This window comes from Amblyomma americanum, chromosome 9, assembly GCF_052857255.1.
Source record: "Amblyomma americanum isolate KBUSLIRL-KWMA chromosome 9, ASM5285725v1, whole genome shotgun sequence".
Lineage (NCBI taxonomy): Eukaryota > Metazoa > Arthropoda > Arachnida > Ixodida > Ixodidae > Amblyomma > Amblyomma americanum.
The window spans coordinates 92,519,927-92,533,614 of NC_135505.1; positions in this window are offsets into that span (position 1 = coordinate 92,519,927).

Below are 13,688 nucleotides of genomic sequence, written 5' to 3' on the forward strand. Positions count from 1 at the left end.
TGCAGAGATATTGCGTCTTTGTGCTTGCACTGCGGATTGGACTTGATTTCAAGATCGTTGACAAACACACTTCACCCACATCCCCAATATTCTCAACACATCTTTCACAGCATTTGGCCGATGTAAAGGTTTTCAGGGTGGCCAGACAAGGCGATAACAATTAGTGCTCTAAGAAAACCCCACGCTCTTGGCGTGCACTAGTGCGTTGTGTGAGGTTTTCTTTTTTTTCCTTTTTGCCATAACTGCAAATTATATCTGATAACGTCTTCTTGCCAATAGGGACCTCTCTGTGGACCACTCAGTCTTGTCCCTGGATGCGGGAATACTGGTATCATTCAATGCGTCGTCGGTAACATTTGTCGGGTGAACTTTTTGATGTTAAAGCATGCATGCAAGAGGGACAACGCGTTGTTTCACGATATCATGGTTGCCCACGCAAATTCTGTGAATTCCGCGTTATCTATGTGGTAGCCGGAATATCGGGCTGCCTCGAGTTAATCGGTGTGGTTGTCCAGTTTAAGACGGAAGCTATCCGCTGCCGCAACATTTCCAGATCATAGTTACGTCGAGAACACTTCGCTTTTATACGAAAACAAAGGCTATTTATACTAATACAAATTTCAGACGCCGATAAACGGACACGCTAAGAGTCGGTTGAACAAATTACTGTTCAAGTCCATGTGAACCTACCGCTCTTTTGGGCATTTTTGAACCATCACTGAACTCCGCGCTCGTCAAGTTAGCATTGGCTGGCGAATGACCATTCCCAGTTAGTATACGTTCACAGAAAAGAAATATTGGAACTCTGCAACGTAAGATAAAAGCTTAGTCCTTAAAAATTAATTGTAGCACCCGCTTGCTTCGCAGATTCTAAACTGTAGACACACCTCTACCTTTTGCGTTGTACGCTTTGACAGTTTCACACATTTTTTGTTCTTTCCCTGCTTAGCAAACAGCCTAAAAAATGCAGCATCAGGCTTGCTGCAAAACGGTCTGCTAAGCAGAGATGAGTTCTGGTTTCTTTTGTCTTCGTCGGTGATGAACTAAGCCTTGATAAAGGAAGGGCTCTGCGCTACTCAATGCTGGCTTAAACAGCGCTGTCTTGGCATCAGAGCGAAGTACAAAAAACTTCAATCATTATTTCAGTACAGCCCTTAATCCGATATTTCTCACTTAAAAGCCTCCTCTTAGTGCACGTACTTGATTGTAAAACATTTTATTCGCCGGGAAGAGCTTGGCAAGAGGTCGCGTTAAGTGGTAGAGAGTACATAGCCCTCGACGACTTTGTCAGCCCACTCCACCGCCAAAACTTGCGTTCTGGGGTCAGAGCTAGCCAGCACGGTCTCCCACCGCTCGAGAGAAGGAGCTGTAACTAGATCACCCGGAGGTGGCTCTATTCTGCAGTCCCACAGGATGTGTTCGTAGGTAGCACGTTGGCCACAGTGTTTGCAGTTTGGGTTGTAAAGATCTGGATAAATGTGCGCGAGGAGTGATGGGGTGCGTATCGATCTCGTCTGTAGACGCCACGTGACCTCTTGTTCTTTAGTAAGTCTTTTGTCTGGAGGGGGGAAAATTCTCCTCTCTAGTTTAAAATGATTGGTGAGATCATGATATGCGATCATTGAGTCCTTCGTGAAATTCAGGGAGCCAGACTCATCCACTGCCCGGTCGACGAAACCTGGGGCTTTATTGTGGGCTGCCTCGTTCCCCGGATTCCCCGAATGGGCTGGGACCCATATCAATTCGGAATAATTTGGTGAGAATTTGGTTGCGTTAGGGATTCTAAGGGAGGTGTTTGTAATTCGCCCTTTAGCGAAATTATTGATACCCATTTTGGAATCGCTGAGGATGATGCTCCCTTGGGTATGTGCTAGGGCGAGGGCTATAGCCGCCTCTTCTGCCGTTTCAGAGGATTTCGTTTTGATTGTCGCCGAGACGATGTGGTCACCATTCTCGTTCACAACCACAACTGCAAAGGCATTGGTATTTTTGTATTCTACCGCATCTACATAAAGTGTTGCAGCGCACTGTCTGTATTTCTTATGTAAGGCTTTGGCTCGTGCTTGTCTTCTACCCTCATGGTGTAAGGGGTGCATGTTTTTGGGGAGTGGTTTGATTAGTAGGGCCGTCCTATAGGCGCGGGGTAAGTCTACTTTAGCATCGTTATTCGTAGGTTGAAAGTTAATTCCGAGCCTAGTAAGAATACTCCTGCCAGTTCTGGAATTGGCTAATCGCGCTGTTTGAGCCATTAAATGGGCTTCTTTCAGTTCATTGTAGATGTTATGTATTCCTAACCTCATAAGCCTTTCGGTTGAGGCATTTAGTGGGAGTCCTAACGCAGCCTTATAGGCCTGCCGTATCTTGCTATCCAATTTGTCCTTTTCTGCTTTCGAAAATTTCAGATAAGGGGTGGCATGGAGTATCCTGCTCAGCGCAAAGGCCTGCACTAGGCGGCATAAATCTCTTTCCCTCACCCCTTGTCTGCGGTTAGCTATGCGGCGGAGTAATCGCGCCGTCGCTTCTACCGTGCGTTTTAGCTTAGTGAGTGTGTCAGTATTTTTTCCATTTGTTTGTAAATACAACCCCAGTATTCTCATGGTCTGTACCTCTTTGACAGATCGTCCATTAACATAGACGTTTATTTGCGGGGGGGATGTCGTGGTACGCCTACCTCTTTGTTTACGACGGATCACGAAGAGTTCAGATTTTTGCTCAGAACAAGTGAGGCCGGAATCCCATGCGCATGCCTCGATGATGTCCACTGCTGCTTGGAGTGTGTCGTCTATGTAGCCTTCGCATCCTTTGGTTACCCAAAGTGTGATGTCATCTGCATAGAACGTGTGATGTAGGTCTGGTATTTGTGCCAGTTTGGGGGGAATTTTGATGAGGGAGAGGTTAAAAAGGAAAGGGGACAGGACGGAGCCCTGTGGCGTTCCTTTACTTCCTAGTTTGATTGGGGCAGACTCTATTGTTCCGACCGTTATCACTGCTGTTCTGTTAGTGAGGAAGGATCGGATGTAGTTGTACGTCCTTTCTCCGGGGTTGATTTCTGACAAGTTTGTCAAGATGGCTTTGTGGGTGACGTTGTCGAAAGCTTTAACAAGGTCTAAACCCAATATTGCTTTCGTTCCTGTTCCCTCGTCAGCTTCAATTATGTCCTTGTTAAGCTGCAAGAGAATGTCCTGGGTAGATAGTTGGGCCCTGACTCCTAACATTGTTACAGGTAGGAGGTTCATGTCCTGCGCATAGTTTTGGAGCCTATTGAGGATGACATGCTCCATGAGTTTGCCTAGGCATAATGTTAATGAAATTGGGCGTAGATTCTCAGTGCTGAGTTTCTTACCCGCTTTAGGAATAAAAGTGATTTTCGCGTGTTTCCACTCTGGTGGTATGTTGCCTGCATGCCAGTATTTGTTCATAAGGTCTGTAACCGCCGCGATCGACGTTGCGTCTAAGTTCCTGAGAGTCTTATTTGTTACTTTGTCTGGTCCTGCCGCAGATGTTGTCCGCAGTTTTCCAATTGCGTACCAGACCTCTGCGTCTGTGATGTCTGCGTATAAATTTGGATTAGGAGTCCCCCGGTAGTCTGGGTGTGTGGTACTATCATCCGTGTTTAGATAACGTTCTGCTAGCTCTTTGATTTGGTCTTCAGTTGTACCCTCATATTTATGTATGAGTCTGAACAGTTGACTTTGTTGCACGGGACGTGTTTGTTCTGGATCGAGCAGGTGTCTTAGAAGATGCCATGTCTTCTTATTTCCGAGCTGTCCATTGACGCTTTCACATATTTGGTTCCATTGTTGTGTTTGGAGAGTAAGTGTATGTTCCTCGATTCGCCTCTCGATTTCAGCGATCTTTTTGCGTAGTCGCTTGTTGTGTTTTTGCTGCTTCCAGCGTTTTTGGAGGCCTTTTTGTGCCTGCCACAGGTGTAACAGTTTTGAGTCTGCAATCTGCTCCTCCTTCTCAACTGGCACCATAACGCTAGTGGAGCTGACATCCTCATTCAGGGAGATAACCCAGTCGCTAAGGTTAGAGATCTCCTTTGGAGCTGTTTTGTCGCGAAGTTGCCTGAACTTGTCCCAATCCGTGGTTCGTATTTCTTTTGCTTTGTTTTTAAGTTTTGTCGTGGGGAAGGTGATGCTAAGGATGAAGTGATCACTACCAAGGTTTTGCCCGGTGTTGACCCACTTTGCGTCCTTGACGTTTTTAGAGAGGGATAAGTCTGGAGATGTGTCTACACATACACTGTTACCTATGCGTGTGTGGTCGCTCGGGTTGTTTAGCGTTGTGAGCCCTAGTGACTGTATGATTTGCCAGAGCAGGTTCCCTTTCGGAGTTGCTTTGGTATATCCCCATGCTGGGTGTTGAGCGTTGAAGTCTCCCACAATTAACAGTTGAGCCCTAGCAGCCAGCTTTATTGTGTTTATCAACAAGTGTGGGAGTCCATTGCCTTTGTTTCTGGGAGGGTTGTATACATTAAGGATGAAGAGATTTGAGCCTCCTTTTTGCCTTGGTACTATTTCAAGTAGGGTGTAATCTTCTTCCGAATCATTTATAAAATGTTGAATTGCGGTGATATTTCTATGCACCAGAGTGGCTGTGAAGGAGCCGGCTGCGTTACTAGTATCATAATGAGGTGGCAGATATGCGTTATAGCCTGGCAGTGTAGCCCTGCCGCTAGCTTCTTGCAATGCAATCACGTCTGGGGTTGGAACAGACGGTGCTTGTTGGATGTGGAGCTGCAAGTGGGCCCGCTTGCGGCGGAAGCCTCTGCAGTTCCATTGCCAAATTTCAAATTTTTGGCGTGGTGCCATGTTGGGTTATAGATGGTTGTGGCGTCGTGGACAGATCCAAGGTGGGGGGTAGGCGGGCCTCGATAGTTGTAAGCCTATTCATTATTTGCTGCATGCAGGTGGCTATTTGGGATACCTGTCCCTCTAGTGTTGCAAAGCGAATATCTATCTCTGCAAATTTGGTAGTAACGAGGCCTTGGAAGGTTGCTTGTTCTGTTGATATAGCGCTAGTTCTCTCTGACAGAGTATTGATGTCTGCCCTGAGTTCGACGGCTGCGGGGTGTCGGCTTCCGAAGCCTCGGCCTTTCTTTTGGATTCCTCGCCTTCTTTTGTAGGATGCGGTCTTTTAGTTGCTATTCTGGCGTCTGTGTCCGTCGCGTTATGGGCTGAAGACTGGGACGCGTTGGAGGGAGTGTGGCAAATAGCGTCTGTTTCCATCGCATTATTGGTCGAATCCTGGGACGCGCTGGGTGGCATTCTAGCCGCAGTGGCATTCTGTACCTGATGCGCTTGTAACAGGCGTTTAATGTCAGCCAACTCTTTTTTAAGGCTGGCAATTTCTCTGTCTCGGGATTGTAGTTGGATCTGAAACTCCTTCTCTCGAGCGTCAATAGATTGGGAGGCCTCTGCTGGCCAGCTCACCTTTTTATTGGAGCGGCTATCGCTGCGTCCGCGGCTTGAGCTTCTCTTGTCGTTCCCTGCAGGGTTCCCCAGGGGCGGGAAGGAGCTGGAGTTGTTCCGGCTGTGGCTTCCTCCTTTTCCGGTAGCACCGTGTTCCTTCTTCCTGGGCCTAGACTGGTGTCCGTGTAGTGATGAGTCGTTGTCCCCTTGCTTGGGTGTCTGGTTGCCATGGGGCGTTCCTTGTTTGTTCTTGTTGATCAGCCGGAATTTGCAGTTCCGGCTGCCTGTGTTGTCGCCCCCGTTGCAGACGATGCATACGGGTTGGCAGGTTGGCTGTTCTCCCTCAGGTGGAGGCGATAGATTTTCTCCGCAGCGGCGGCAAATGTTCGTTGTAGGTTTGTAGGACACCGGGCCGATGTCTGCACGTACTGTACTCCTGCACTTTTCCTTTTTGAATTTATCATTGAGATTCGTCTCCTCTTCAGAGGTAAGGAGCAAGCCTTACCTTAAGCTTCACTCCTGCTTTCCTCTGCCCCCTTCAGCCTTTAATTCAATTCATCAATGCGCTCTGGAGGTATTCGCTAACAGCTCACTTGGGCACTCAAGTTACATTACTTAGCAGCACGCAGGTCCCAAAGCAAGGCACATCCACAGCACACTTTGTGCCAGCTTGCCTGCACCTTCGCATTTTCCACTTCATTTTAACGCTCTCGCGTTAAACGCCCCGTTACGCTGAAAAGTCGCCGTCGGCGTTGTGAGCGATAAATAGGGTGTCGCAGGTTGGCTCGCACAGCCACCCTTGGAGAAGCAATCTAGGTGGGCAAGCTAGGTCACGTGACCTTGCAGAGTCTTCACAACCTACCCACCGGATTGTGAGCAAACTAACCACCCTGTCAGGTGGCTGTTAAATTAATGGTTGATCGCGAGAGGTTGCACGGGTAGAGAAACTTGGGTCGCACAAGAGACACCAGTGGCAGCCCCTCCCTGCCATCGAAGGGCAGTGGCGCATCTCTTAACTGCTGCATCATTGCGCAATGAGTGTATGAGGACTCCCAATGACATATGACCGCAATATTGACAATGACCAATTCGGCATATATCACGTTATGTCATTAAGGCTGAGCTGAAGTGGCCCCTCGAACTTTTGCCCCCGTACAGCCATTTTGTACAACGTCTATTCCCACGACTAGACTTTTCCGCCGTCACAGGCCCATGAACTTTTTCTTGAATGCTAAACTGGGATTTGGCAATGGATTCGTGTGGAAGTACAAATCACACTTTCTACTAACACAAATTATTCAGTATACCAAGGAAGGGCTAGTATTGATGTAAAGTGAAGGAGTGAGGATTCAGTCACCGCAACACCCATTTTTACAAAGTGTGTTGCTCTTCATCCTATACTAAACATAGCGCCACCTGTCGTATCCCGCGCATATTAACGTGAGAGCCAGCGCCGGCGGTGTCGGCGTTGGCGACCGTTGGAAGCCTTGCAGCCACAGCGGCTGGAGTAAATGGCCGCTCCAGCAACCTAGGTGTGGGTCACCTGGATCACGTGGCCTTGTGGCGCCATCACAATCGGCCCACCGGATTGCGAGCAAACTGACCACCGTGGCAGGTGGCAATTAAATTAATGATTCGTCGAGCGAGGTTGCTCGGAAGAGCAACCCGGATCTCACAAGCCCCACCGGCGGCAGCACTTGCCATCGCAGGTCAGTGGCGCATCACTTAAACCGCTGCACCACTGCGCCTGGAGTGGTGTGAGGACTCCCAGCGATCTACGGATGTCAAGTCGAGAACTAATAAGTCCGCATCGTTATCCCATTAACGCTACCCCGTCATACCCTTAAGGCAGAGATTAAGTGCCCCCTCCAGTTTTTTCCCAAAGGCTACTGCAGTGCAGTGAGGAATGTGTGAATGCTCTAAAGTGCAGTGGTCATTTATTTGCCTGAGCTGATAATGTCAGTGTCCATGCGGCAAGGATCTAACACTCACGTGTCCCTACGCTCTAAGCAACTGATTCAACAGACCGGAGACTTTTATATATAAGATGTCTCCTCCGATAGAAATTTGCATTTTCCTCTAGCAGCTTGCTAAATATATTGCCGCCAATATTTGCAGTGTTTGTTCGTTTTTCAAATCTGCCGCGACACCACCTTTTCGCTTTGTTTGCGACGCAAGACGCGACTAGATTTATCTCGATTGATCGCAGCCAGGCAAAGCTGATTCTACGTTGTTCCGGAATGTTCTAGTAACTTTGCGCCCTTTATCTCGAATGTTCGCTATCAGCTTTAAATTGAGCACGGCCGACAGCGGCGGGCATTCTGTTCGACGACCGCCGAGCACGCTTGTCGCTTCGCCGCCGCCGAGTGATTCAGTCCATTTTGGGTGCAAGTCAGCCCAATAAACAGTTCTTTTAGAAGACCCTTTCGTCCGTCTTCATCGCTGCTTCGACTGCCGTCACCACTACGTGACATCTGGTGGAGGTGCGGGGTAGCCTTCCATGTTCCGGACGCCCTCTTCAAGTCGTGAAGCCAGCCCTGAGCGCTTCGCACCCGAGGACGAGCCAGCAGCTCAGCGAGCCAGCCGACGTCTCCAGGGAGAGGAGCCTGAGTTCGGGAAACTGCCGGACCGCACCAGACAGCGAAAAGACGCTGCTACCAGCACTGCAACCTCGCCAAAGATGTCGACACCGATCATACTGCAGCAGCCGCGGGTGCCGCCAACTTTCAATGGATCCCTAGGCGAAGACCCTGAAGAATGGTTGGATCAATTTGAGCGCGTGGCGTCATTCAACAAGTGGGATGATGCGGCAAAAATTGGACACGTGTTCTTCTCATTGGATGGCTCTGCACGCACGTGGTACGAAAACTACGAGTCGTCCCTTACGACATGGGAGCTATTCAAGAGAGAACTATTGAAGGTATTCACCAGTGTCGTGAGGAAAGAAAGAGCCGAACGACTCCTCGAGTCCAGGATCCAGCTTCCGAATGAGCCCGTCCGCAGTTACGTCGAGGAGATGAAGCGCCTATTTCGCCGCGCCGATCCCGGGATGACCGAGGAAAAGAAAGTTCAGTTTTTAATGCGCGGCGTAAAAGAACAACTCTTTGCAAGCCTCGTCCGCCAGCCGCCAAAAACAGTCGAGGAGTTTATGCAAGAAGCCTGCACGATTGAGAAGACCCTCGACGTTCGAGCTCGGCAGTACAATCGCCCTTCCTCTGCCTGTGCAATCCGTTCGGACACGCCGGCCACCACCAGCGACAGCTTGCGGGAAGTTATCCGCGAAATCGTCCGAGAGGAGCTACGCCGATTACTGCCATCTTCCCCACAGCCACAAGCAGCGACTCTGATGGATGTGGTGCGGGAAGAACTGCAACAGGCACTTGGCACCCCGACGGCCACAGAACCCCAGGCCATGACCTACGCCGCTGCAGTAAGTACTGCTCAGCCCCAGCGACAACCCCCACGTCCTCACGTCCTCCCCACGTCCTCCCACGTCCTCCCCACGTCCTCAACGCCGCCTCCCAGCCCCCGCCCGCCCAACCTATGACCGACGCTCAAGCCCCAGGAAATGCGACGCCTGGAGGACTTCCGACAACCGGCCATTGTGCTTCCATTGCGGTGAGGCCGGCCATATTCTTCGTCACTGCCCGTACCGACGTATCGGTCTTCGAGGATTTGCTGTTAACGCCCCACGACCACGCTTCGGACAACGTCCGCACGAAATCGACGAGTACCTGCGTCGAGAAGAGTACACGCCGAACCGCTTTTCGCGCTCACCATCGCCGTCAACCTCGCGCTTTGCGTCGCCACGCCGCAGCTACGCAGCCGCGGTACGAGGAAGGTCGCCCAGCCCCCGTAGGGGAAACTAAAGGCAGCAACCTCTGGAGGTGAGGTTGCTCACGAGCTAAACGCCGAAGATCCTCCACCGACCACGCCCCATGAAGACGCTGCACCCGCGACGCCGCATGAAGAACCGACACTCGCTGCACCGACGCCGCACACAATGAGAACCTCGACCACGACGCAAGCTACCTTGAAATCGACGCCGCCACCCAGAGGAGCTTCGACCACACGCCCAACCCGTGACTCGCATACGCGACGAAGCCGTGACCCGACGCCGAGAGCGACATGCAATGCAAGAGCCAGGACCTCCGACCTAGAAGTGACTATCGACAACCGGAAAGTTACCGCTCTAGTCGACACAGGAGCCGATTACTCGGTAATGAATGGAACATTCGCTGCGCAGCTTAGAAAAGTCACAACGGCTTGGGACGGCCCACAAATTCGCACCGCTGGGGGCCACCTCATTACGCCATCAGGACGATGCACAGCGCGAGTGACTGTCAAAGGACATACCTATCCTGCAACCTTTGTTGTGCTACCGCAATGCTCCCGCGAAGTGATCTTGGGTATGGATTTCCTTAATGAGCATCAGGCGATCATCGACCTGCGATCCAAGCTGATCACGTTTTCGACGGACGAAGCCATCGCTTCGATGAAAACTCGGGAAAATCACGTTGCCCTAAGTGTCCTGGAGGAAGAAGTGAGCGTCCCACCCCGTTCAAGCGTTATCGTGACCGTAGGCGCCACGAAAGCCATAAACACTGAAGCCATCATCGAGGGGAACATGCAGTTGCTACTAGACCGAGGAATCAGCATCGCAAGAGGCATCGCACATTTCCGCAATGGCCAGGCCGAAGTACTGCTGACTAACTTCAGCGAAGAATACCGGCATATTAACAGAGGAACGACGATTGCTTTCTACGACGAAATATCTGACGTACGAGATTCCTTCGCCCTCTCCGACCCCTCCGCAGAAGATCCGCCTGACCAAGAGAATTCGCCCACTTTCGACATCAACCCAGCCCTGCACCGGAACAGACAAGACCAGATCCGCAATCTGCTTCAAAACTACAGTGAGTGCTTTTCGACATCGCCGAAGGTGCGACAGACGCCAATTGCCAAGCATCGCATTATAACGGATCACCACGTCCGACCTCTCCGTCAAAGCCCCTACCGTGTGTCTCCGCGAGAACGACAAGCCATCCGGGACCAAGTCGAAGAAATGCTTCGCGACGACGTTATCCAGCCTTCAAACAGCCCATGGGCGGCACCGGTTGTTCTAGTGAGAAAGAAAGACGGCGCACTTCGATTCTGCGTGGATTACCGCCGCTTGAACAACATAACAAATAAGGACGTCTACCCCCTCCCCCGCATCGACGACACACTGGACCGCCTCTGCAACGCCAAATATTTCTCATCGATGGACCTCAAGAGCGGCTACTGGCAAATTGAGGTCGACGAAAGAGATCGCGAGAAGACAGCATTCATAACTCCGGATGGGCTGTTTGAGTTCAAGGTGATGCCATTTGGTCTCTGTTCCGCACCAGCGACGTTTCAGCGAGTAATGGATACAGTGCTGGCAGGCCTGAAGTGGCAGATTTGTCTGGTATATTTAGATGACGTCGTTGTCTTCGCCTCGAACTTTGAAGAGCACCTCAAACGACTTCGAACAGTACTAGACGCAATCAAGTCGGCTGGCCTAACCTTGAAAGCAGAGAAATGCCACTTTGCCTACGAAGAGCTGTTGTTTCTAGGCCACATCGTTAGCAAGGAAGGAGTACGCCCAGACCCGCAGAAAACAGCTGCTATTGAACAGTTTCAACCGCCGGCCGATAAGAAAGCAGTGCGCAGATTTCTCGGACTATGCGCATATTACCGACGATTTGTGAAAAACTTTTCGCGCATCGCCGAGCCCCTGACCCAACTGACGAAGGCAGACGTGCCGTTTAAATGGGAAGCGCGGCAAGCAGAAGCCTTCAAGGAACTTCAGCGTCGTTTACAGTCCCCACCGATCCTTGCGCATTTTGATGAAAACGCCGATACTGAAGTTCATACAGACGCAAGCAGCGTGGGACTAGGCGCCGTTCTCGTTCAAAAAAGTGACGGGCTGGAGAAGGTCATCGCATACGCTAGCCGTTCCCTTTCCAAGGCCGAGGCTAACTATTCGACCACTGAGAAGGAGTGCCTTGCCATCATCTGGGCTACGTCGAAATTCCGCCCCTACCTCTACGGACGGCCGTTCAAGGTGGTCAGCGACCACCACGCGCTCTGCTGGCTTGCCAATTTGAAGGATCCCTCTGGCCGACTCGCTCGGTGGAGTCTGCGTCTCCAGGAGTTTGACGTCACCGTCGTTTACAAGTCCGGAGGCAAGCACACTGACGCCGATTGCCTCTCACGAGCCCCTGTAGATGCTCCGCCGCTGGACGACGATGAGGACGCCTTCCTGGGACCCATCAGCGCAAGCTCTTTTGCTCAGCAGCAACGCTCGGACCCCAACCTAAAAGGCCTCATCGAGTACCTGGAAGGCAAGGTTTTTTCACCCCCCGCTTCATTCAAGCGAGGACTGTCTTCTTTCTGTGTGCAGAATGAGGTCCTTGTGAAGAAGAACTTTACAGCGAACAAAACAGCCTACCTCCTTGTTGTACCTACTTGTCTCCGCGAAGAAGTTCTACAGGCTTCACACGACGAGCCGACAGCTGGACATCTCGGGTTTACTCGCACCCTCCGCCGCATTCAAGACAAGTATTACTGGCCCCGACTGTCTGCCGTTGTCGCACACTATGTGAAAACATGCCGAGATTGTCAGCGACGAAAGACTCCTCCCACACGACCAGCAGGATTTCTGAACCCCATTGAACCTCCCTCAAGACCCTTTCAGCAGATTGGCATGGACTTGCTTGGCCCTTTTCCAACGTCAACATCTGGAAATAAGTGGATCATCATAGCGACCGACTACCTGACCCGCTACGCCGAGGCGAAAGCCCTACCGAACGGAACAGCAGCAGAAGTGCATTCTTCTTCGACACAGCGCCTCCGATGTGCTCATCACGGACAGAGGAACAGCATTTACGGCGGAACTCACGCAAGCCATCCTGCGCTACAGCCAAACTAGCCACCGGAGGACAACTGCATACCATCCGCAGACCAACGGACTGACCGAGCGCCTGAACAAAACCATCGCCGATATGCTCGCTATGTATGTCGATGCCGAACATAAAACCTGGGATGTCATCCTGCCTTACGTCGTCTTCGCCTACAACACCGCAGTGCAGGAGACCACCCAGATGACGCCTTTTAGGCTCGTCCATGGCAGGGATGCCACGACCACGCTAGACGCCATGCTGCCCAACGTTACAGAAGAAGAGAACGTCGACGTTGCCGCCTACCTTCAACGCGCAGAAGAAGCTCGAAGGCTTGCCCGATTACGGATCAAAGATCAGCAGCGGTCCGACGCCAGACGCTACAACCTACGAAGACGCAACGCGGAATACAAGCCAGGAGACCAAGTCTGGGTGTGGACGCCCATTCGCCGCCGTGGATTGAGTGAAAAGCTTTTGCGCCGCTATTTCGGCCCGTACAAGGTTCTTCGTCGGCTGGGTGAACTGGATTATGAAGTCATCCCTGACGCAATGACTGCATCCCAGCGACGCCGCGTACGACCAGAAGTTGTCCATGTAGTCCGTCTGAAGCCGTATTATGCGCGCTAAAGGCCGCTGCATTTCCATGCTCTATTTTCGCAAGATCCGTTTTTTTCCCTTACTAGTCGCATTATTTGTTTCAATGCATCGTGTCGATGCTTCTTTGAGAGGGGAGTAATGCCGCCAATATTTGCAGTGTTTGTTCGTTTTTCAAATCTGCCGCGACACCACCTTATCGCTTTGTTTGCGACGCAAGACGCGACTAGATTTATCTCGATTGATCGCAGCCAGGCAAAGCTGATTCTACGTTGTTCTGGAATGTTCTAGTAACTTTGCGCCCTTTATCTCGAAAGTTCGCTATCAGCTTTAAATTGAGCACGGCCGACAGCGGCGGGCATTCTGTTCGACGACCGCCGAGCACGCTTGTCGCTTCGCCGCCGCCGAGTGATTCAGTCCATTTTGGGTGCAAGTCAGCCCAATAAACAGTTCTTTTAGAAGACCCTTTCGTCCGTCTTCATCGCTGCTTCGACTGCCGTCACCACTACGTGACAATATCTTTAACCTCTCTTTGGCACGTGGTTTAAAAACGCTGCCGACATAGAGAGTTCACTTTTGTGGGACTTGCCGACACGTACAGCTCCACTACACTTTGGTACTTTGCTAATTAACTGTTAAATAGGTCATGCGATGCACAAGTGTGCACAAGCATGGAGTATAGAAAATTTATAGGCCTCCTAAGTGAGCCCTCAAGATGTGCAGGCTGCAGCTGCGGCGGCCTGTGACTTTCGAGGCG